Genomic DNA, 25,213 nt, shown 5'->3' with positions numbered 1-25,213 from the left:
GAACCTGTGCCATCCATGTCAGGCGTGAGTGACGTTGCAGCTCGCCCTCCATCTCCTGTTGCTGACGATCCTTCAGCTCTACCATCTCCCACCTCCTCTCCCTCCTCCAGTCAACTCTTCTTGCCTGTTCACTAGATGTCAGCCCCTGCATGCCAGCTGTTGTACTGTGCTACGGTACTTTTCAAGGTACTGTGCTGTAAGAGTCAAAATGTTTTCTTTATTTTTTTTGTGTTTGTTTTTTTATGTATTGTTTGTGTGAAAAGTATTATAAACCTATGACAGTACAGTACTATATAGCTGATTGTGTTAGTTGGGTACCTAGGCTAACTCTGTTGGACTTAACGAACAAACTGGACTGATGAATGTGCTCTCGGAACGGAACTCGTTTGTATGTAGGGGACTTACTGTACTAGCTGCTCTAAGAAATAAACTCCACGATGTCAGTGGCCTAAAATAATAAAAGTTTTTATTAAAAAACCTTTTTCTTGGTCCACATGATGTTCCAGTGCAGGTGTTCAGGGTCAGCATGGTGACATGGTGGTTTAGGGACTCAGCATCCTTCCATCTTGTGGCTCCACCATCTCCCAGGGCCTTAGACCTAAAGGGGGGAGAAAGTGAAGAACACATACCTACTTCTTAACCACCTTGGCCTGAAAGTGCCACCTAGCACCCAAACCCTCTTCCAAACTTTATGAAGCAGAGCCTACCTCCCACCATAAAGCAAAAAATCAAGACTTGCCTTCTCAGACTTACTTGAGTCAAAAGCATGGGCACACAACCTAGGCTCTGGCACTCAGACATTTCTCACCCCCCGGACTTTGATTTGTAAGTTAACTCAAAGAAGCAGCAGCTGAGCAGAATCCGTTCAGGGGAGCGAGGCGGTGGCCGGTGTTGAGAGGCTGTGGTGGCAGCTGTCATAGCTGCAGTATCCACTATTCAGTGTCCGTGAGATCAGTGGCTCAAGACGCTGTGCCTGTGTCCTCTGGTGGCTGTTCTGTGGCTTGACCTTTGCCACTGTTCTCTGCTGTGTTGCCTGGTTGTCCTTTCAGAGATTCCATGAGCTCTTTAATATCTTTTTTTTTTTTGCCATGCGGCATGTGGGATCTTAGTTCCCCAACCAGGGATCGAACCCACGCCCCCTGCATTAGAAGCGCGAAGTCTCAACCGCTGGACCAGGGAAGTCTCTCTTTGGTATCTTTTTAAATGAAGGTTTTTTTCTGCATACATATGCCAGAGGTGTTTTCTGTGGCTTGCAGCTAGACACTGGGTCTCATACAGACTGCGTGGAAATGTGCAGATAGCAGTTTGGATACACAGGTGGAGAGCTCTTGGGAGATCTGGGCCAGAGATATCCGTGGAAGGGTGTGAAGACATAGGAGGGGATAAGATCGCTCTGGGAATCCGTGTCATGGCAATGGAAGAGGGCCTGGCCTGGAGACTTGACAAAGGAGCAGAGGAGAAGGGGCTCCCGAGGGAAATGCGAAGGAACCAAGTGTTCAGCTCTGTTCCTAGCGCACTGTGGCCCTGCTGGAGTTTGCTGTTTTGGGAAATCAATTCCTAGTCTGACAAAATGAATCACTTGATTTTTCAAGCCTTGTTCTTTTTCAGGTGATTTTCTGCTGATTTTTTTAAAATAAATTTATTTATTTTTGGCTGCGTTGGGTCTTCGTTGCTGTGCGCAGGCTTTCTCTAGTTGCGGCGAGCGGGAGCTACTCTTTGTTGCAGTGCACGGGCTTCTCATTGTGGTGGCTTCTCTTGTTGCAGAGATCGAACCCCTCTCCTCCTGTGCATTGGCAGGCAGATTCTTAACCACTGTGCCACCAGGGAAGTCCCTCTGCTGCTTCTTTAATGACGGTCTTCTTAAGGCCACCCCAGAAGACTTCTGCCATTATAATGATAATTACAACACCCACACATCCAGAGTGGTAATGTCAAATAGGTGGCATCTGTGATGCCCTTCAAATGCCAACAATCTCTGGTAATCACAACAGGCATTTCTGCCAGTCAACAACACTGTTTCCCGGTGAGCCCAGACACAGCCTCAGAATCCTTCTCAACCCACTTCTTCAGGCAGTGCTAATAAATTCATGGGAGTTGGCTCATGAGATGAAGCCTACTTGCTAGCTCAGGTCAATAGTTTTTCAGTGTACACAGTGTTTTTATATATTATTATCTTGTTTCCTTTTCTCAACAGCTTTATGAAGTAGTTGCTACCAGGCCTGTTTTATAGGTGAGAAAATTGCTGTCTCATGAAGTTAAATGACTTGCCCAAAATTACACATAGAAATCATGGGAGAGACAGGATTTGAACTCAGAGATCTTGATGTAAATCCTGAGGATGCCGATAAGGTATTCCTCAGCTGTGTGTCTTATGGGTTACAGGGATTTTTTTTTTTTAATGCATTTCAGGGGACAGAAAAAGTCAAGACCAGTTGCTAAGCCTCTTGAGCTGGCCCAGCAGAAAATAATGGCTCATCTAGCTGGGAAATGTGATCTTCTGCTAGATAAGCAGCTATAATCTTAAGTTGGATTTTGCGCAAATGTTAGGTTCTACGTTCTAAAAAGCCATGTATGTGCCAACAGAGGGTAGAGGACAGTAATCTTTAAATGTCCAGGAAGGTGGGGCTTGAGCATCTGGAAAACTGGATCATGGGGAGTACAGCCATAGCCACTGAGATTTAGGGACAGAGAATTTTGTCCAATAATTCACAGTTTTAAAACAGTAAGCATGCTCGGTGCTTTAAAAACATATACTAGGCCCAGTGAACGGTACCAGACCATGTGCGGTGGACACATGGATTAGTAGACACACACACCCATTCTAAATGAGAGGCCGGAGCTAAAAATGGCATTTCCCAGACTCCCCTGCCCCTAGAGTACAGGACGTGAATTACTTTCTACCAACCAGATGGCCGCGCATGTGACGTTGGATTATGTCAGAAGGAAAGTGGGACAGGGATTGTGGGAGAGGCGGTATGGATCTGGTGGCTGCTGGTGGTGGCTTCCTGATTTAGGAAGCAGCTCCTCGGAGATGCCTGCCTCTGAAGCTGCTTAGTCGTGCACGAGCGGAAGGTCCCATGGCTGCACGGTTCTGTGTTGTGGTCTGGGGAGCGCTTCCTGGAGCCTCCTGCTGGTGTCTGTTCCTTGAGACCCTCCACTGATTCTGTGATCTGTCTTTAACCCTGCGTAAAGCTTTCTGTTCAAACTAGCTGGGGTGGATTCTGTGGCCCATAACCTAGAATTCTGACCAACACCCCGCCACCCCCGGGAGGAGTGCATCTGTGGGTGGCTGGGTTCTTCCTGGTAACTCACAGGCCTTCCCACAGGCACCTTCTGCGCGTGGAGCAGGCGTGCTGCCCTCCCCAGAGCGTGTCACTGCTCTGGTTCCAGCTGAATGGGTGTCCTTTTCTGAAGCAGAAGCCCAGGTGCCCTGGGAGTTATACAAGCTTCTAGTTGGGAAGGTGGTTACTGGTCCTAATATCCCTGGTAGAAAGGAAACAAGAAGGAAGAAGTGTCTGTCCGGCTTCTAGAAAGAAAGCAGAGAGCTGTGCTCGTTCCTACTGTCCCATGGTTGGGTATAGAGTATGCGCGCGCGTGTGTGAGAATAACTGAAGGACCAGTCCTCTGGGGGAATTCCTTCAAATTAAATACTCAGCTTGCCCCTTGAATTTGTCACATCTCCTATTTGCTGTACTCTGATGCTCTGACCTCTTGGGGCCCAGCTGACTCTGGAGAGACTGCCCTTCCTGGGATTAGCCAGTTCCTAGAGATGTAAGCAACTCACCTGGGAGTGTACCTTTCAACTGCAAACCAACCAATCCAGATCCCACACCCCCAACTACCTCCTCTACTGGGCTCTTCTGCTCCAGCCATGATCTACCTGCCCTAATCACCCGAGGACCAAGGCCCCGCTAAGGCAACTAAGGACAGCCCCAAATATGCCCAGAATCCAATGAGATTATTCAAACTAACCAATCCTCAGCCTTCTTACCTTGCCTCACCTGTTACTTACTGAGGAAACCTCAGTGAAGGCTCTTGTCCACACTTCCCCCTCACTGCCTCTGACACCTGGCCGACACTGGGGCTTCCCTTTGTGCCCCCAGGGTTTGCCGTGCCCCCTTCTCTTGGGATCTGTGGGTTTAACAAACTATTTTTTCAGTGGTAGTCATCTCCTGATCTGTTGGCCTTGCCATACCTAAAAAAATAATAAAGCCTAGATTTTAAAAACACTTCTCTGCAGTACCTGATAGGCGGTTGGTAAGGTTAAGAGTAGAAGGGAAACTAAGAGACAGTAAGTTCTGTGGGGTTCATGAAGACTACTGACATTTTCACGGGTGGTCCAATGGGGAATCCATGGAACTGGAAGGAGCACGCTGGATTGGGTGTGTCTACTTGGCAGATACTCAGAAATGTAGTTTGCACTTTAGCTGTAATTTTATTTGTTGTCTTTCTGAACTCCATTTTGGATTTTGAATGAAGCAGTATGGAAGCAACCAGCAAAATAACTCATTTAAGTACATCTTTAAAAAAAAAAGCTAAGATAAAGAAAGACTTTGGGGGACTTCCCTGATGGCGCAGTGGTTAAGAACCCGCCTGCCAATGCAGGGGACACGGGTTCGAGCCCTGGTCCGGGAAGATCCCACATGCCGCGGAGCCACTAAGCCCGTGCGCCGCAACTGCTGAGCCTGCGCTCTAGAGCATGTGAGCCACAACTACTGGGCCCTCGCGCCACAACTGCTGAAGCCCATGCGCCTAGAGCCCGTGCTTTGCAACAAGAGAAGTCACAGCAATGAGAAGCCTGCGCATCACAACGAAGAGTAGCCCCCGCTCGCCACAACTAGAGAAAGCCCGCGTGCAGCAACGAAGACCCAACTCAGCCAAAAAAAATAATAATAAAATTCATTTAAAAAAAAAAAAAGACTTTGGAAAGGCTAAACCAAGCAAATTAGGACTTTGGAACAGTATTGGGGGATTAAGCTGAGAGGGTCAGCGCATGGTCAACATGTGATATCACATTTCCTACACAAGGAAGGTTGTCCAGTTCGTATACTTCATTTCAAGGAATGCAAGTAAGGATTGGCTTGAACTCCATGGAATTTCTAGTATGAAACTGTATTTATATTAAGTGGAAAGTAACTCTTTGCACATAAATTGGTATAATAAAAAGAACTACACGAAAATAAATAAATAAATACAAACACTCCTCTATTCATTCATCCATCCATTTAAAGAATATCTTCTTAGGCCTCTTAAGTGCCAATCACGATGCTTGGGCTCAAGAATCCACTGATAAGCAAATCAGATGCTGTTGTTGCCTTTGTTAAGTGTAATTAGGGCAACAGACATGAAACAAAGAGTCACATCAATCAATGTATAATTACAGAATATCACAAAATGTATGAAGAAAAAAATTACAGAGTATTACGTGAGCATCAAGGAGCAGGATGTGGCTTCTAAACTGAAACCTGAAGCACGGGCCAGGCGAAGAGTGGAGGAGAAGACCACGAAAGGAGAGGGAACAGCATGTGCAGAGACCCAGAGGCAGGAAAGAGGGTGTGTTTGAGGAGAGGAGAGAGGGTTAGGGTGGCCAAAGCGTCATGAGTGAGAAGAAGAAGGCATCAGATGGTTCCAGAGAGGCTGGCAGGACTAGATTCTGCAAAGCTTCAAAGGACAGCTTAAGGATTTCGGAGTTCTTCCTAAAAGTAATGACTTACCTTTGAAGGGTTTGGGGCAAAGAGTTATCTAATATACTATTTTTTTTTTTTTTTTTTTGCGGTACACGGGCCTCTCACCGCTGTGGCCTCTCCCGTTGCGGAGCACAGGCTCCGGACGCGCAGGCTTAGCGGCCATGGCTCATGGGCCCAGCCGCTCCGCGGCATGTGGGATCTTCCTGGACCGGGGCACGAACCCTTGTCCCCTGCATCGGCAGGCGGACTCTCAACCACTGCGCCACCAGGGAAGCCCTAGTTTACTTTTTTAACAGATCACTTGACTGCTTTGGATGGAGTGTAGGGAGGAAAAAATGGGAGCGGGAAGAAGAGTAGGGAGATACGTACAAAGATGCAGAGTGCCCTGAACTGGGGTGAGGACAGGAGAGATCAAGAAAAGGGAGGCATTTGAAATGTGCTTGGATGAGGATTGACAGGACTTGGTGATGGGTTGAAGGTGGGAGTGATGGAGAGCGGGAAGTGAGGCTGCAGCTCAGTCTAGACCTTGGCCTTCTGGGGCCGTCAGATCCTGAGCAGAAGGGAGGTGGGGCCTCTGACTCTCGGCCTAAACAGCCTGTTTCTCCCGTGTAACCAGCTCTACCCTTACGGGAGAACAGGCCCTGGAGAGCCCCAGGCCCAGCTCCCGAGTCCAGCTTCTCTTTCTGGGGCTCACACACCTGGCAGAGGTGTGAAAGCATCTATTGCTCCGCTTCCCTGCCTGTCTCTGGAACCTGTGCCACAAGAGGACTCGGACCAGGGACTTTACCTCTGCTGCCCTGACCGCAGCAGAACTGAAGTACCAGAGGGAAGAGGGAGCCGCAGGGTGATAGGACACACATGTTCTCCTCCCGACCCCCCACCCGCCAGATGCCTTAAAGGAGTCATCTGCCCTTTTGGAGGGGTGCGGGGCAGGGTAGAACAACTTTTCCGGGACTCATGAAACAGCTTTCCTCCCAGGGAGCACCATTCAAGTAATTGTGTTTTTTAAAAACTGACACCCCACCCCACCCCACCCCCGCCTACCAACTTTCCTACCCCCTGCCACCCCTGACTTGGAGAACTGGTTTTTCTGTTGCTAAAGAAACCAGATTGGCTGCTTTTTTAAAAAATCAAATGATCTGAGGTAAAATTTACATACAATAAAATGCACCCATTTTAAGTATACAATTTCATGTGGGGTTTTTTTGTTTTTCCGTTCAGTGGGTTTTTACAAGTTTTGAAACCCATGTAACCACCAGCCAGCACAATCAAGATACAGAATATTTCCGTCACCTCAAACAGTTCCCTTATGCCCCTGTGCAGTCAATTCCTGGACCCCAGCCCCAGGAAACCACTGATTTGCCTTCTCTGCCGTTATAAGATTAGTTTTGCCTGTTCAGGAATTTCCTGTGAAAGAATCAGATGGCACAGAAAATCGCACACAAAAAAGAATTTTTGTGTGTCTGTCTTCTTTTACTTAGCATAACGTTTTGAAAACGTTTCCCTGGTGTTGCACGTATTGGCAATCCGTTTTTATCGCTCATCAGTGTTCCATTGCATGGATGTTCCATTTCTTTTATCTGTTCCTCTGTTGATGGATATTTGGGTTGTTTCTGATTTGGGGCTGTTATGAATAAAGCTGCTGTGAACATTTGAGTACACGTCTTCGTGTGGATATAGTTTGATTTCTCTTGAGTGAAATACCAGACGGTGGAATTGTGAGGTTGTATGGTCAATTTGTGTTTAACTTTATAAGAAACTACCAAACTCTTTCCCAAAATGACCGTTCTGTTTTACAGTCCCACCAGGAGTGTATGAGGCCCCAACTTTTCTGTATCCTTGCCACATTTGGTGTTGTCAATCTTTCTTGTTTGTTTCTTTTTTTTTTTAACTTTTTCTTTTATATTGGAGTATAGTTGATTAACAAAGTTGTGTTAGTTTCAGGTGTACAGCAAAGTGATTCAGTTATACATATACATGTATCTATGCTTTTTTCAAAATCTTTTCCCATTTAGGTTGTTACGTAACATTGAGCAGAGTTCCCTGTGCTATACAGTAGGTCCTTGTTGGTTATCCATTTTAAATACAGCAGAGTGTACATGTCACTCCCAAACTCCCTAACTATCCCTTCCCCCCACCCTTCCCCCCGGTAACCATAAGTTCCTTCTCTAAGTCTGTTTCTGTTTTGTAAGTTCTTTTGTATCATTTCTTCTTAGATTCCACTTATAAGTGATATCATACGATATTTCTCTTTCTCTGACTTACTTCACTCAGTATGATAATCTCTAGGTCCATCCATGTTGCTGCAAATGGCATTATTTCATTCTTTTTAATGGCTGAGTAATATTCCATTGTATGTATGTACCACATCTTCTTTATCCATTCCTCTGTTGATGGACATTTAGGTTGCTTCCATGTCTTGGCTATTGTAAATAGTGCTGCAATGAACATAGGGGTGTGCATGTAACCTTTTGGACCATGTTTTTCTTTTTTGTTTCTTTTATTTCAGCCATTCTAGAGGATATTGAGAGGTAATCTCTCAACGTGTTTTATTTTCATTTTTCTTCTAGTTTTATTGAGGTACAGTGGACAAATTAGTAATATATTTAAAGTGTACAATGTGATCATTTGATATACATATATCTTGTGAAATAAATGAGTCCCACAATCAAGTTGATTAGCACCTCCATCACCTCACAGAGTTGTCTTTTTTTTTTTCTTTTTTGGTGAGAAGGCTTAAAATCTACTTTCAGCAACTTGCAAGTATAAAATATTGTAGTATCAACTGTAGTCACCATGTTATACGTTAGATCCCCAGAACTTATTCTTCTTATAACTGGAAGTTTGTAACCTTTGACAAACAAGTTTATCTCCCTGTTTTCCCCAGCTCCTGGCAACCACCAATCTACTCTCTGTTTCTATGAATTTGATTTTTTTTTTTTAGATTCCACATATAAGTGAGATCATACATTATTTGTTTTTCTCTGACTTATTTTACTTAGAATAATGCCCTCAAGACCTGTCCATGTGGTTGCAAAAGGCAGGATTTCCTTCCTTTTTTATGGCTGAATAACATTCCATTGTATGTATGTACCACATTTTCTTTATCCCTCAATGGACATTTCGATTGTTTCCGTGTCTTAGCGTTTGTGAATAAATAGTACAATGAACATGGGAGTGCAGATGTCTCTTCCACATAGTGATATCATTCCCTTTGGATATATACCCAGAAGTGGGATTGCTGGATCATATGGTAGTTCTATTTTTAAACTTTTTGAGGAACCTCCATACTGTTTTCCATAGTGACTGCACTAGTTTACATTCCCAGCAACAGTGTATGAGGGTTCCCTTTTCTCTGCATCCTTGCCAACTCTCTCAATGTGGTTTTAATTTGCATTTCCATACCAATTAATGATGTTGAGCTTCTGTTCATGTGCTAATTGGCCATTTATCCATTGTGAAATGCCTTTTTAAATCTTGTGCTCATTTTTAAAAGTTGTGCTGTCATTTTATGAGTTCTTTGTATATTCTGGATACAAGTCTTTTGTCAGATACATGTATTCTGTTTACTTTTTCTCCCAGTCTGCTATTTGTCATCTCATTTTCTTAATAATGTCCTTTGAAAATTTTAATTTTGGTGAAGCCCAGTTTCTCATTTTTTTTCTTTGTTTATGTGACTGGACGGCTTCCTTGTGAAGCAATCAGGATCTGCCTGATAGGAACTCTAGGCCTCTTGTAAGAAAAAAAATGAGAGAAAAAGGACTTTTGGTCTACAGGGATAAAGAAATGTGGGTGGGAATTTGGAGGATTCTGGGGGAGGAAGGAAGAATTATGAGGGAGGTTTCAGACGCCAGGACCTTGAACCAAGATAGAGGAAACAATAATAATAGTAGCTAGTATTTATTGAGTGTTTACTATGTTCCAGACCCTGTTGTAGGATCTTGTTTTAAAATTAATTTTGATTGGGGTATAGTTGCCTTACAATATTGTGTTACTTTCTTGCTGTACAGTAAAGTGAATCAATTATATGTATACATTTATCCCCTCTTTTTTAGATTTCCTTCCCATTTAGGTCACCACAGAGCACTGAGTATAGTTCCCTGTGCTATACAGCAGGTTCTCATTAGTTATCTATTTTATACATATTAGTGTATGTATGTCAATCCCAGTCTCCCAATTCATCCCACCGCCTCTCCCGCCTTGGTATCCATATGTTTGTTCTCTACATCTGTGTCTCTGTTTCTGTTTTGCAAATAAGTTCACCTGTACAATTTTTCCAGATTCCACATATAAGCGATATTATATGATATTTGTTTTTCTCTTTCTGCTTACTTCACATAATAATAGTACCTAGTATTTATTGAGTGCTTGCTGTGTTCCAGGCCCTGTTGTAAGATCTTCATGTGTATTAATCATGAAATCTTTACAACAACCCTGTAGAATACGTACTATTATTATCCCTATTTTACAGATAGATAGGGAAATTGAGTCACAAGGTAATTAAGTAACTTGCCCAGGATCGTGCAGCTAATAAGTAGCAGAGCCAGGATTTGAACCCATCCAGACTGGCCCATGGCTCTTAACCACCATGCTTTCCTATGACTGCTCAAGCAGGGCTGGTATAAGGCAAGTAGGCTGAAAAATTCTGCCACAGTGGTACTGTTTGAGTGTCCGTTGGTATCCTCACCAGAGTACCACCCAGGGTTCTGTATCAATGAGCTGCTCAGTCATCACATAAGGGAGGGAGCTGACCTAAATTTCTGGTTCCCCCAGATTCAAGGCAACATTTGGTGCCACACAAAAATAGAGGGTGGGGAGACCAAAGCCCTCTGATGCTGCTTGTTGACCTGCCCCCCGGGAGTGTTCTTGTGGGATTTTACCTCTCACCTCCCACATTCCGAAGTCCGTTCCCATCCTTGCTGGGGATCTCCCTCAGTCCCAGATATCCCCCCTCTGTTTGCATCTCCCGTCTCTACTTTCACCTCCAGCCTTTTTATACCATTTGGTCCATTGGCCCCATTTGTTCTCCAGTTCTGAGGGACCTCCTCCAGAATCCCACTACCCCCTGCTCACCCCCCACTGACTGGGGGCTGGGAGGAGTGGGGGAATGCGGGATATATTCTGTGCTTCCACTTCTGCAGGTGGAGTTCTGGCCACTCTTTATAAATATGTGAGAACATACAGTGTAAACATATTTTAAAAGATTACTTGAAGGACTTCCCTGGTGGCACAGTGGCTAAGAATCCGCCTGCCAACGCAGGGGACACGGGTTCAATCTGTGGTCTGGGAAGATCCCACATGCCGCGGAGCAGCTAAGCCTGTGCACCGCAACTACTGAGCCTGCGTTCTAGAACCCACGAGCCACAACTACTGAGCCCACGTGCCGCAACTACTGAAGCCCGCATACTCTAGGGCTTGTGCTCTGCAACAATAGAAGCCACTGCAGTGAGAAGCCTGCGCACTGCAATGCAGAGTAGCCCCCGCTCGCTGCAACTAGAGAAAGCCTGTGTGCAGTAACGAAGACCCAAGACAGCCAAAAAATAAAGATTACTTGAAGAGACACAATTTTTTCCCCACACTTTTTTTTTTTTTTTTTTTTTTTGCTGTACGCAGGCCTGTCACTGTTGTAGCCTCTCCCGTTGGGGAGCACAGGCTCCGGACGCGCAGGCTCAGCGGCCATGGCTCACGGGACCAGCCGCTTCGCGGCATGCAGGATCTTCCCGGACCGGGGCACGAACCCATGTCCCCTGCATTGGCAGGCGGACTCTCAACCACTGCGCCACCAGGGAAGCCCTCCCACACTTTTTTAAGCCGTGGGAAAAACCTGTATAGTTTGAGATTCTTATAGTATGAGGATAGTTTCTGGCTTCTTCAACCTAGAAAGAATAGCTGTGTCTAAGCATTTGCCGATAAATAGTTGACAATAAGAGAGACTAGAAAATGGGAACTGAAAAATTATACTGTATAATTAAAATATGGCTCTGTCCAAAGACCTGGGTTTAAAAAAAAAAGACTTTAAGAGGTCCAAATCCAGCAAACAGTTAGATGTAATGGAGCCTGAAGGGCTTAAAATGAGAGAGATGAGCTATTGAAAATATTAATGAATTCAAGGCTTTGATAAAGTTTGAAGCTAAGATGAACTTTTAATTGAACTCACCTTTGGTGAGGTTTAAGCGAGACCCCTAGGCCACTATAAGCCATATGTTTCATGAAGATTTATTCTTAATGGAAGAACTCTAACTCTCAATGCAGACACTTTTTTTTAATTTAATAGTTTTAAATTATATTCTTTTCATTGCATGGTAATTATACATGACCGAGTTTCATTTTGAGCCACTTAATGCCTCATCTTCCTAACTGTCATGCAAAATGTATTCGTGCATCACATTAGGATGGCCAGCTTTTGAACTATAGTTACCTCACCTCCGGGTTTTTTTTTTTGTGTGTGACGTGGTTGAATATGGAGCAATTAACTCCAGCTAGATGAAGTAGGTCAAAAGGGCCAAGAACCTGCAACTAGATGTGCCCATTGGGCTCTTGGTGTGGAAACCAGAGAGCACGTTGTCAAGAGGTGTGGATGGGTCCAGGTGAATGGTTGGCTTCTAGGAACAAGGGTATAGCATGGATGGAGGGATTCATATCCCTGTGTACATAATAACATGCCTCTCTCCCAACATTTCAATACCATTTACTCATGTCACCCCAATATCCTGACTTTCCAGAGCACGGAAGGAATGTATTGGCAAAATAATATAATTGGACATAAAACAAGATAGAGTATGTTATCGGCTATGAAGCTGGATTCCCATGTTTTCTTCTTCTGCTATAAGGTGAACGTCCCATTTTTGCCATTCAATCAGTATAAAGACTAAAAGCAAAGATGCACTCTGAGTATTAGCTTTTGCCCAGGAGGTCCTGCAAGAAGTGGCGGGAGGGGACTTCCCTGGTGGTCCAGTGGTTAAGACTACACACTCCCAATGCAGGGGGCCTGGGTTCCATCCCTAGTCAGGGAACTAGATCCCACATGCATGCTGCAACTAAGAGCCCTCATGCTGCAACTAAATACCCCGTGTGCTGCAACTAAGACCTGGCGCAGCCTAAATAAATAAATAAAAGAAATGGCAGGACTCCTCACCTCAGCACAGGGAATGGGACAGGAATGGGAAAGTAGGAGACGGCACGAGCTGGAGACCCAGGCAGAATCCACAGCTTCTCGGAGAGCTGAGGCCCAGGCAAAGAGATTCAGGTCCCTGTGACACGGGGACTCTGGGTTATACGATCAGCAGCCAGACTGCCTTGTTGCTGAAGGCCCTCAATGCCCCTGGGGCCCCCTAAGTCTTGTCTAGGAGCCTGGGGCAGATGGGAGTCAGAGAGCCACAGAGAGGAAAGGAGGAGAGCAGGGAGCATGACAGGTGCTGATGTGCTCACGAGGGACAGTCAACATGACATGGCTTCCTACCCATCTTCCTTAGCTCACCTTCAGCTGGCTTGAAGAATGTTTGTTTATACTTAGTTTCCTTACCCATCTAATGATGGGGAGAGGAGGCTTTCCAAGATTTCAGCCAATACAAGAACTTTGTAGCGAGGAGCTGGAAGTGCAAGGGAGTAGGGTGGGAGGAGGGATTGAGGAAATTCACCTGCATGGCCCCAGGCCGTGGGCACCTCTGTAAGACTCTTCACTGGTCCTTTTGACACCACCATCCACAGAGTAAAATCTCTGCGAACAGTCTGGCCTTCGCGTATTTTGTATTTTGTAGCAGCTGGGACCCGCCCCCCACCCCCACCCCGTGAGATCGCCTCATTCCACTAATGATTATAGTGGCTTAATTCTTCTGCCATCCTTGGGGCTCAGCCTCCGTAATGATGGGAAGTGGAGGCGTGGAGCCCGTCAGTCAGCGAAGTCTGCCGTGTTTGAGGAACCCTTGCCAGACGCAGAGTGCTCTCTAGGTTGTTGGGAACGGCAGGGGCAGGGGTGGCAAAGAAGCCAAAGTCTCCTCTTCGGGAGCCCCCTCCTTGGACCACAAGGCAAGCGTTGCACAGACTTGAGGAGTCTGATGTTGGTGCGTGGAGCACGTTATCATGCGCTGTGCCTCCTGAGTAAAGTTCCATGTCCTTACCATATTAAAAAAAAAAAAGCTTCACACTTACAGGAGGAGATAATGGAAGGAGATACTGCGTCCTCCAGGAGGTGGAGCTTTGTGCAGAATAGAGTCCCCTCCTCCCCGCAGCACACGCCAGGCTGGACCCCTTGCCCTCTTGGGTGAGTGGAGCACAGCCTCACAGGCTTACGTGGCGGCAGTATTCAGGGTCCTTCATCGTCTAGTCTCGAATTGTCCTTCTGGCTTCATCTGCCATTGCTCCCTTCTTTGTTGTGGGACCACCAGACAACCCTACTGCCCCACTATGGCGTGGGCTCTGCGGGCCCGTATCTTTCCGATGCTCTTCTCCCTTCTCTGCCTGGTGAAGTCCTCTATACTCTTTTTTCCCCGCAGTAATTTTTGTCTCATCTTAAAAATTATTGTGAAATGTGACACACACAGAAAAGTGTAAAAAACATAAATTCACAGCTCTGTGAATTATTATAAAGCAAATATCCAAGTAACAACACCCAGATCAAGAAAGAGAACATTCTCAGTCCGCCAGCGTTGCCTCCTCCCACTTCTACTCCCCTCCCCCAGAGGCTCTTCTAATTACAATCCTCTCTCTCCATCATTCTGATGTTTATGCAAACGTCCCTGCGTTTTCTTTTTTCTTTTCACCACATAGGAATGCAACCCTAAATTCTACCGTTTAGTTTTGCCTTTTTTGAACGCTGTATAAATGGAATCATACAGAATGTACTCTTGGTGTTTTCTTTGCCTCAATTTTGTCCTTGTGAAATTCATCCAGGTTGCTGTGCGTAGCTGTAGGTAGTTCACTTACAATGTTGTATAGATTTCCTTTGTATAAATACACCACAAATCATTTATCCACTCTGCTGTGATAGACATTTGGATTATTTCTAATTTTTGGTGATTATGAATAATGCTGCTGTGAACATTCTTTTGCATCTCTCCTGTTCTATATAGGCCTTCATTTCTGCTGGATACAAACCTTGGAGTGGAAGTTTTGGATCTTAGGATATGCATATTGTCAGCTTTAACAAATCCAGCAGACTGGTGATTGTATCAATTTATGTTCCCATCAGCAGTTTATGAGAGCAGTGGCTGCTTTATATCTGTACCAACACTTGGTATTGTTGGTCTTTTAAATTTTAGCCATTCTGGTGCGGGTAAATGGTTTTAATTTGCATTTCTCTGAAGATTAGTGAGATTGAACACCTTTATATCTATTTATTGGCCATTTAGTATTCTCTATTGCAAAGTTCTTATTCAAGTCTTTCACTAATTTTTTTACTGTGTACTCTTTCTTTCCTTATTCTGGAGATATATATATATATATGTATATGTATATATGTATACATATATATTTAAAATATACATGTATGTATATATGTGCCTTCATATACACATACCTATATATAAAATAAACACATAATAGAATACATGTATATTTTATTCACATATGTATGTATATACGTACATATATAAATGTATATAGTACATATATAAATGTATGTTAAATTATCTCTATATAATATGTACACATATACATATATGTATATATAATCAGTTCTTTATGTAACATGAATGTGATGCTTTTTGTCTGTTACATGTATTGCAAATCTCTCTACCACTCAGAGGCTTGTCATTCTCTTAACAGAATCCTTTGATAAAGAGAAGTTTTTAAATTTTATGTGGTCGAATTTATTAGTCTTTTCCTTACTGTTAGTGCTTTAATTTTCTACTTAGGAAATACTTGTCATGAATATGTTTTTTCTAGTATCTAGTAGGAACTTTAAACTATTTTAAATTGAGATATAACATGCATAAAGTATATAAAGGACTGGAGCTTAAGTGTACAGCTCAATGAATTTTTACAGATGTATATACCCATGTAACCACCACTCAGATCAGGATAGAAATTTACGGCAAACCAAAAGACTTTCCAGCGCCTTTTCCAATCACTTATAACCTCCTCCCTAAGAGAGCCACTGTTCTAAATCTGTTTATCTTTTCTCCTGTTGTTGGATATCTGAGTTGTTTCAGTTTTTGACTATTATAAATAAGTTGCTATGAACATTCTTATACACATTTTTTGTGGACATAGCACAGATTTCTGTTATATATAGATAGATACACACACACACACAGACACACACACACACACACAGACACACACACTTAGGAAAAGAATAGTCAGGTCATGGTGTTGACATATGTGTAGATATCACCAGACCTTTTCCAAAGTGATACACCAGCTTACACCCACAAAAGCAATGTAAGAGAGTACCAGTTGCTCCACATCCTCACCAACACTTGGTATTGTCATTCATTTTAATTTTAGCCATTCTTCTTCATGGCTAGTAGTATCATATTATAGTTGAATTCACATTTCCTTAACAAGTAACGATGTGGAATGCCTTTTTATATATTTATTGGTCATTTGTATATCCTCCTTTATGAAGTTCCTTATCAAATCCTTTGTCTATTAAAAAAAATTGGGTTGATTTTTTTTCTTATTGATTTGTGGAAGTTCTTTATATACTGTAGTTATGAGTCCTCTGTTGGGTATATGCTTTGCAAATATTTTTTTCCAGTCCATGGTTTGTCTTTCACTCTCTTAATAGTGCCTTTTAATTCAGAGAAGTTTTAAATTTTAATGAAGTATAATTTATCAATTATTTATTATGAATAGAGCTTTTTGTGTCCTGTTTAAGAACTATTTGCCTACCCTGAGGTCTTGAAAATATTCTCCTGTGTTTTCTTCTAGAAGCTTTATTATTTTACCTTTCACACTTAGGTTCATGATTCAGCTCAGATTACTTTTGTGTGTGATATGAGGTAAGAGTTAAAGTTCTCTTCCCCCCCCCCCCCATGTACAGTATCCACTTTACCCACTACTATTTAATGAAAAGATCATCTGTTCCCTCATTGAATTGTAAGTCAAGGGATTATATGTATGGGTTAATTTTTTCCAACTTTATTGAGGCATAATTGACAAATAAAAATTGCATGTATTTACAGTGTACAATGTGATGTCTTGATATATGTGTACATTGTGAAGTGATTACCACAATCAAGCTTATTAACATATCCATTACCTTCCATATTTAATCTTTTTTGTGGTAAGAACATTTAAGATCTACTCTCAGTAAATTTCAAGTATACAATACAATATTATTAACTATAGTCATTATGCCTACATTAGAACTTCAAAACTTAATCCTGCACACTGAAACTTTGTACACTTTGATGAGCATCTCCCCATTTCCCCCACCTACCCCAGCCCCTGGCAACAATCATTCTACTCTTTGTTTCTTATCTAAAAGACAGAAGATAGCAAGTGTTGGTAAGGACGTGGAGAAAAGGGAACTCTTGTACACTGTTGGTGGGAATGTAAATTGGTACAGCCATTATGGAAAACAGTATGGAGGTTCCTCAAAAAATTAAAAATAAAACTACCTTATGATCCAGCAATCCCACTTCTGGGGGGAATTTATATCCAAAGGAAATGAACTCAATATCTTGAAGAGATATCTGCACTCCCATGTTTATTGTAGCATTATTTACAATAGCCAAGACATGGAAACAACCTAAGTGTCCATCAGTGATGAATGGATAAGGAAAATATGGCATATGCATACAATGGAATATTATTCAGCCTTATAAAAGTAGGAAATCCTGTCATTTGTGACAACATGGATGAACCTGGAGGACATTATGCTAAATGAAATAAGCCAAGCACAGAGAGACAAATACTGCATGAACTCACTTATATGCAGAATCTAAAAAAGTCAAACTCATAGAAGCATAGGGATCTACTTCTAGACTCTATTCTGTTCTGTTGGTCTATTTCCCTATCCTTGTCCTAAAATCACACTGTCCTAAACTAATGTAGCTTTATAGTAAGGGTTGAAATGTGGTAATTCAAGTTTTCCAGCTTTTCTTTTTCAACATTGTCTTGGCTATTTAGGTCCTTTACATTTCCATACAAACATTTTGGAATCAACTTGTCAATTACTACAATAAGCAGTTGAAATTTTTTTCAAGATTACATTGAATAGACTTCTTTAACAGATAGTCTTCCAATCCATAAACACATTGTATCTCTCCATTTATTTAAGTTTTCTTCAGTTTCTCCTAATAATGTTTAATAGTTCTGCAGAGGTTTTGTACATCTTTTCTTAAATTATTGCTATATTGATATTTTTTAACGCTAATGCAGATCATGTCTTTTTAAAAGTCTCTTATTATGGAAATAATTTCAACATATGCAAAATAAACAGCACAGTTTAATGAACTCCCATCATACAGCTTTAATGCGACTCAACATCCTGCCTTTCTTGTTTCAAGTATACCTCTGCTCACCACCCACCTCCACTCAATTATCATTTTATTATAGTCTTTTATTCCTGATGTAAAATGTATATACATTGAAATGCACATGTCTCAGCAGTACAAATTTTACAAAGGGATATTCTTGTGTAAAACAGAGCCACGTCTAAATGTAGAACATTTCTACCCCAGAAAATTCCCTCATACCCTCTCCCAGTCAATCTTCCCCAGACTCCAGAGCAACCACTCTTGTGATATCTTTTTCACTTTAGAGTAGATCTGCCCATGTTAGAATCCCATATAAATGAAATTATACACTACAAACTCTTTTGTGTCCAGGTTCCTTCTCTCAGCAAATATCCGTTAAATTCCTCCACTTTGTTGCATGTACCAGTAGTTCATTACTTCTTATTGCTGATTAGTTTTACATTGTATGTATGGATAAACACTCTTTATACATTCTTCTGTTGATGGACATTTGGGTTGTTTCCCTTGTTTGGTTAGAATGGATAAAGCTGCTATGAACATTCTTGCACCAGCCTGTGACGTGGACATATGCTTTCATTTTTCTTGTGTCAATACCTGGGGGTGGAATTCCTGGGTCAAAGGGTTTCCCCTCCCTAACATTTTATTATGAAAAGTTTCAAGCATATGCAAAAATCAAAAGTCTTTTATAGTCAGTGAAAACTTGTGTATCCATCGAAACTTATATACCTATTCTACCATTAACTTTGTACTCTACCGGCTTTATCACATAACAATCCATCTTTTCATCACTCTATCCATTGATTAACCTATTTTATTTTAGTCAATTTTCAAGTTAACTGCAGACATCAGTACAGTCCTTCCGGATAGTTCAGCATACACATTATTGACTAGAATTTAATATTTGCTTATAGTTTTTCATTTGGATGTAAAATTTACAGTCAGTTAAGGGCACACGAGATTCTTCATGATGCATGTACGCTTGCTCAATTTTGATAATGCATATATCACCCGAACCCCTATCGAGATATAGAATATTGCCATCACCCCAGAATGTTCTCTTACAACCTTTGCATTCAGTCCCCACTTTTGTCCCTTAGAGACAACCACTTTTTTTTTCCACTGTAGCTTAGTTTTGACTGTTCAAGAATTTCATATAAATGGGATGATACAGTATTTACTTTTTTGTAAGGTTTTTTTTTCACTTAGCATAACGTTTCTGAGATCCATCCCTCTTGTTGCCCGTATCAGTAGTTCATTCTTTTTTATTATTATTATTACTGAGTAGTATTCCATTTATGTATGTACTACAGTTCGTTTTTACAGCATTCTGTTGATGGGCAACTGATCTGTTTCCAGATTGGGGCTATTATGTAAATTTCTGCTAAGAATATTCATTATAAAACTTTGTATAGAGCATGTATTTTCATTTTTCTTGAGTAAATTCCTGAGTAGAATTGGATGTCATATGGCAAGTGTACTTTTAACCCTAAAAGAAAATGCCAAACTGTTTTCCGAAGTGGTTGTACCATTTTACATTTCTACCAGCAAGTCATGAGAATTCCGGTTGCTTCACCTCCTCACCAACATTTGGTAAATGCTATGTTGTGTGTGTGTGGTAAAATATACGTAACATAAAATTTATTATTAGTTATATTTAATATATTCACAGTGCTGTGCAACCATCACTACTATTAAGTTCGAGAACATTTTCGTTACCCCAAAAGGAAATCCTGTACCCACGAAGCAGTCACTTTCCGTTCTCCCCTCCTTCCAGTCCCTGGCAGTCGCTAAAATGGACATACAATACGTGGCCCTTTTGTGCCTGACTTCTTTCACTCAGCATAATGTCTTCAAGGTTCATCATGTTGTAGCCCGTATCAATGCTTCGTTCCTTTGTGTGACTGAATAATATTCCATTATATGGATATACCACACGTTGTTTATCCATTCATCAGCTGATGGATGTTTGGATCGTTTCCACCCTTTGGCTATTGTGAATAGTGCTGCTATGTCCACATTTTTGTTTGCACACCTGTTTTCAGTTCTTTCAAGTATGTACCTAGAAGTGGAATCGCTTGGTCATGTAATAATTCTGTGTCAGCTGCAGGTATTTTTTTGTAGATATTCTTTATTAGATCAAGGAAATTCTATTACTAGTGTGTTACCTTTTTAAAATTCAAAATACATATTGTGTTTTATCAAAAGTTTTTCTACACTTCCTGACTTGATCCTACCATTTCCCTTTTTATGTCAATTTGGAAAATTATACTGAATAACTTTAAAAATACTAAACAACTTTTGAATTCTGGAGTCAGCCCAACTTTGTCATGATGTGCATACATCAGAAGAGCTTGTAGCATCTAAGCAGTACCACTGAGAACCAGTAACTGGCCCTGTGGGAGAAATGGCCCCAAATGCTGTCTTCCTATCTCACTCCTGCCTCGCTCCTGGTGAGCAGGTGTTCAGGTCGGCCTCAGGAGAGCTGGTCTAAATCACTTAGTGCACCATCACTGGACGTGGAGATCCTACTCCTATATATTCTTCAAAGTCTATGCAAATGCCATGGTAACAGGGAAGAGCCAAATCCGACTACATGTTGGATCTGTTTCTTCTACTTTAACCTTTGCTTTCTGCTGCTTTTGTTCACTAAAAGGATACATAATGGCCTGCCTCGGGGAACCCTGCCCCTCTGCCTGAATGTTAAACCAAAGTGCCTTTGTTCAGGGAAGCATCCTGACCCTGTCCACCTGTGGATGGCTGCAAGAAAGAAGAAATTAACACATCCTCTCCGGGAGGCTGGCCATTCCAGGGTATGTTTCAAAAACTCATGGCCTTTTTACTTTACTTCCTCATCTCCTCCCACTCTCTTTGCTGTAAAAGAAACTGGCATCCAAACCCCGAATAAAGTCATACTCCTTTGCCTCAACAGCTCATCTCCGATTAATTGGGCTGTCATGCGGCGATCAGAGTGAGCTTGGACTGGATAACACCATCTCCTCTTTAAAATCCTTCCCTATTTCATGTTCTGTGTGATCGCCCCTTCCCCTACTGTCTCTTTTGCCAGATTCTAAGCCCTTTGAAGGGAGGGGCACATCGTGGTTATCTTCAGGTTTCTAGTTCCTGTCATTATATAGTATGTGTTCCATGCATGTCTAGGGAATGAGTGAATAAATCTTTCAAGAGAAACATAAAGCAGAACAGAAAAAGCCCTAGAGGTCACCAGGTCTTGCAGTGAGCTTTTTTTTTTTTTAAAGCAACAGAACCCTTTTTCCAATTGAACTCCTATGCAGAGCCCACCACTAAGACATACAAATGGAGGTGCTCTGATGGAGGTGGGGGGCGTTGGGGGAAAGCATAGAGCTCGGATCCTTTTATTTATTTATTTGTAAAATTTTATATTTTGGCTCTGCAGCATACGGGCTCTTAGTTCCCCGACCAGGGGGATTGAACCCGCCCCCACCCCCCCTCCTCGCATTGGAAGCATGGAGTCTTAACTACTGGACAGCCAGGGTAGTCCCAGAGCCCGGATCCTGTAACTCCCCCTCTCCCCGCCAGGAGTCCTCCAGGCACATCTCTCCTGAGCTGTAGACCCGCTGGACCACCTCCCTAGAATATTCCGTCGGTGCCTCCAGCATGTCCTGGGCGGGTCTCATCCTCTCCACCGAACGTGCCCTCCTTCTTGGGTTTCTTACCTCAGCAAGTGTGTCCTTGTCCTCCTTAACGCCTCCAGCTTCCTCACTGCCTTGTTGCTAGTCACTATGGGTCTGCTTCTTGAATGCCTCTCATTCATCTTTTCCTCTCCATCCTCATGATCTCTACCTTAATTTGGGTCCCAAGCATGTCTCTCCTAGTTACACAAGCATTGCAGAATTACAAAAGCATCCCCCCCAGCCTCTATCATTTCCAATCCTCTCCCAGCCAAAGTCTCCTCTGTTCCTGAAATGTTCTTTCTCAAATGCACATCTGACTGAGTCAGTGCCTTGCTTTAAGCCCCACTATCCACAGGGTAAGTACTACTCCTGTTAGCCCCTGACCACGGCTCACCTTTCTTCCCCTGGTTGTTGGGCTCTGGTTTATATTGAAGTTGCAGTTACCCCGAACTTCTGTTCCCTTTCTCGCCCCATCTCTCCATGCCTCCTTCTCAGCCTGGCAAACTCCTACACATGCTAAAGCGTCAGCTCCGTTGTCATCTCGTCGGGAGGCTTTCCTTCTCACCCTGTGTTCCCCTGTATCAGAGCACTTGGCCCAGGGGATTACGATCATCGTGCACTTGGCCGTCTCCTTCACTAGACTGGGAACAGCTCAAGGGCCAACATCTTCCCTGCCAAATCTCCGGTGCCTACCAAAGGGCTGTCACAGACAAGGGATTTCTTAAAATACAAGGGACGTGTATTGCAAACAAAACAGACGTAGCCACACTGACTTGCAGGTGCTTCGCCATGAGGAGTTGCTATTGCCGCTTGCCAGGGGCCTCTGAGTTTTCTCAGTCCAGGCCAAACCTTTGGTAACGGGGACAGCAGCGCTTTCCACTCCGATATTAAACGGAGAGGCAAAGGCTTCTGTTCCTCTGCTGCAGTTCTACCTGGAAACACGAGGTGGCGCTCTGCGGAGGCCTACGGAGGTAGGTTCTGGGTGATCAGCCTGCCCAGCCCAGCAACAGGGGAGCCCCGATTATCCAGAATCAGTGGCAAGACTGACACTTCACCTGTTATGATGAATAGAGCTAACGGATGTTTGCATATATTCATCTATGTGCATATACGAATTTAAGAAAAACTTATAAGTAGCATTTTATCTACGTATGTTGGAATCAGTGCTGGGTTTTACTCCTGGCTCTGCTGCTTCTAGCTGCGTGAACTGTCAAGTTCTGGGTGTCAGATTCCTCCCCTGTGGAATAGAGATAATACTCTGTGAGCTTTAAACGAAATGACGTTTGCAAGGTTCCTGGCATCATTCCTGGCACATGCTAGATGGTTGAGGAATATTCATTTCCCCTTTTAAACGTTTTGTATCACCTTCTATGCCTCCTTGACACTGATTGCTTTCTATTTTTTTTTTATAGCTTCTGTACCTGTCTTGTTGCTACTTATTCTGGTCTGGGAACTCCCTGAGGGCAGGACTTGTCTGATTTTTGTTTAGCTTCAGCATCCAGCTCAGAGCTAGGTACCTAGCGGGTATTCAGTAAATATTCCATGAAAGGACGATGACTAAATACAGCAGTCCTCTCCTCATGCCCCCACCCCAGGGTCCTCTTCCTGGGCCAGATAAAAACCTAAGTTATTTAGGTCTAGGGTGGTGGCTGTTTCTGCATAAAACACACAATTGAGAAAATCTGGTAAAATCTGAGCTGTTACTTTTGCTGCCAGTGATCCCAGAGGCTTGTCTGCCTGCACGCGCCATCTGGAGAGTCTGGAAAGCCTGCCTGCAATCCTGTTAGAAAAGCGGCCCTTCTGGGCTGTGAAGAGGCGTGCAGCTCCTCAAGGTAGACACAGGATCACCTGTTGTGGGCAGAGCCAGCAGGCGGCACTTGCCACCCTGGCTTGGCAGGCAGAGAGGACACAGAGCCAGAGACGGTGGGTGGGCTGGGGTTCCTCTCCTTCTGTTTGGGGTTCTGTTTGAGTCCCAGTAATCCTGCCAGCCCTTCTATTCCTGGGGGAATAGGTCAGGCATCTCCCTGGGAGTCGTTTCCTAGGCCTGGGAGGAGCAGTACATTCCTTGGGGCTTGCCAGCCCAGCCAGGTTGGCAAAGGAGAGAGACCCCAAGTTCCTTCTGGCTGAGGGAAGAACTGAGCAGGTGACCCTAAACTACAAACAGTTCAGCAGGGAGGAGCTCCACTGGGAGCCTTCCTTAAAATCCCTAACTTGGCCAAGGATTTGAATTTTCCCCTGTTTGTGACTTTTTTCTTTATGTATGTGATAGTTCGTCTCTTAAGAAATGGGAAGTGGGAATAGAAGATTCTGGAAATTCCCCAAGCTTTTCTAATGCTGGAGCAGTATGGCTGTTGAAGCTCTCTGTTGCAGGGATGGAGATGGGGACAACAAAGATGACAATGGGAGGGAGTTTCCTTTGGAAGGTACCTTTTGTTAGGAATGGTTACTTCTTGAGGGTGCCAGAAAGTAAAGGTCACAAAGACCCTCAAATGCAATGGAGCTTCTATTAAAAAACAAAAAAACCCTTTTTTCAGCATGGAAAAAAAATGGTTTTTTTTTTGTTTTTTAGGCCACACCATGTGGGATGCGGGATCTTAGTTCCCCATCCAGGGATTGAACCCGTGCCCCCTGCATTGGAAGCACAGAGTCTTAACCACTGGATCGCCAAGGAAGTTGCAGCATGGAAAAACTTTAACATACACAAGATAAAGAGAATAGAGAGCCCCGACGTGCCCCTCACCCAGCTTCACAAATTTCCAACATTTTGCCCAGCTTGTTTCATCCTTTCCCAACTTTTTTTTCCTTTCTGTTAGGGTAGAAGCTACTCAACTTATTTTAGGAGGCTAATAAGCCCTTATAAGGATCTAAGATAAGGATCGAAGGACTTATGGAGCTGGGAGGGAATCTGGAAATGTTTTGGGGACTTCCCTGGTGGTCCAGTGGTTAAGACTCCGTGCTTCCAGTGCAGGGGGCACGGGTTCTATCCCTGGTCACAGAACTAAGAGCCTGCAATCCGCATGCCGCATGGCATGGCCAAAAAAAAAAAGAAAAAAAAAAAGTTTTGCTCCAGCTTTCTTAGGTTACAGGTGGAAAAACTGAAGCCGAATGAGGAAAATGGGACAAGAAACCAGGCCTCAGAACTCCCAGCATCATAGACTCTTCCAGCTCCAAGCAATGAAAGGCCACAGAACATTGCAGCAAAATCTCTTGTGTAGGAGGGAAAATGTTAGGAGAACTCCGAAAGACCCCACGCTCCTTAGAAGTGCAGTGAAGCGGCTCACACTGATACGGCGCTTCTGAGTTTGTGAAACACCTTCATTCTGATTAGTGCATTTGATCCCCCCAACATCTATGACGGTAGGTATTATCGTTGTAAACCCATAGGAAATTCTGGAAGGTAAAGGGATTTAAGTTAGTGGCAGAGCCAGGACTAGCACCCAGGTCTCAGAAC

The 25,213-nt window shown here is 43.2% G+C and overlaps 1 long non-coding RNA gene across 4 annotated transcripts in view; it reads right to left on the bottom strand.

Annotated features, from left to right (window-relative positions):
* Positions 1 to 312: 312 nt before the first annotated feature.
* Positions 313 to 25,213, bottom strand: part of LOC113610725 (uncharacterized) — a 54,258-nt gene continuing 29,357 nt past the window's right edge. For 2 of the 4 annotated variants that reach the window (XR_003429191.1, XR_003429197.1), the window contains one exon: positions 313 to 598. This is a non-coding gene — a long non-coding RNA (uncharacterized LOC113610725). Of the gene's footprint in view, positions 599 to 21,607; positions 23,000 to 25,213 lie in introns of those variants that run through there. The other 2 variants (XR_003429192.1, XR_003429198.1) reach the window with 2 other exon arrangements.

This window comes from Aethalodelphis obliquidens, unplaced genomic scaffold, assembly GCF_003676395.1.
Source record: "Aethalodelphis obliquidens isolate GAN/ISIS:26980383/991018 unplaced genomic scaffold, ASM367639v1 scaffold65, whole genome shotgun sequence".
Classification (NCBI taxonomy): domain Eukaryota; kingdom Metazoa; phylum Chordata; class Mammalia; order Artiodactyla; family Delphinidae; genus Aethalodelphis; species Aethalodelphis obliquidens.
The sequence above is the reverse complement of the archived record's forward strand: the minus strand, read 5'-3'. Positions and strand labels throughout refer to the sequence as shown.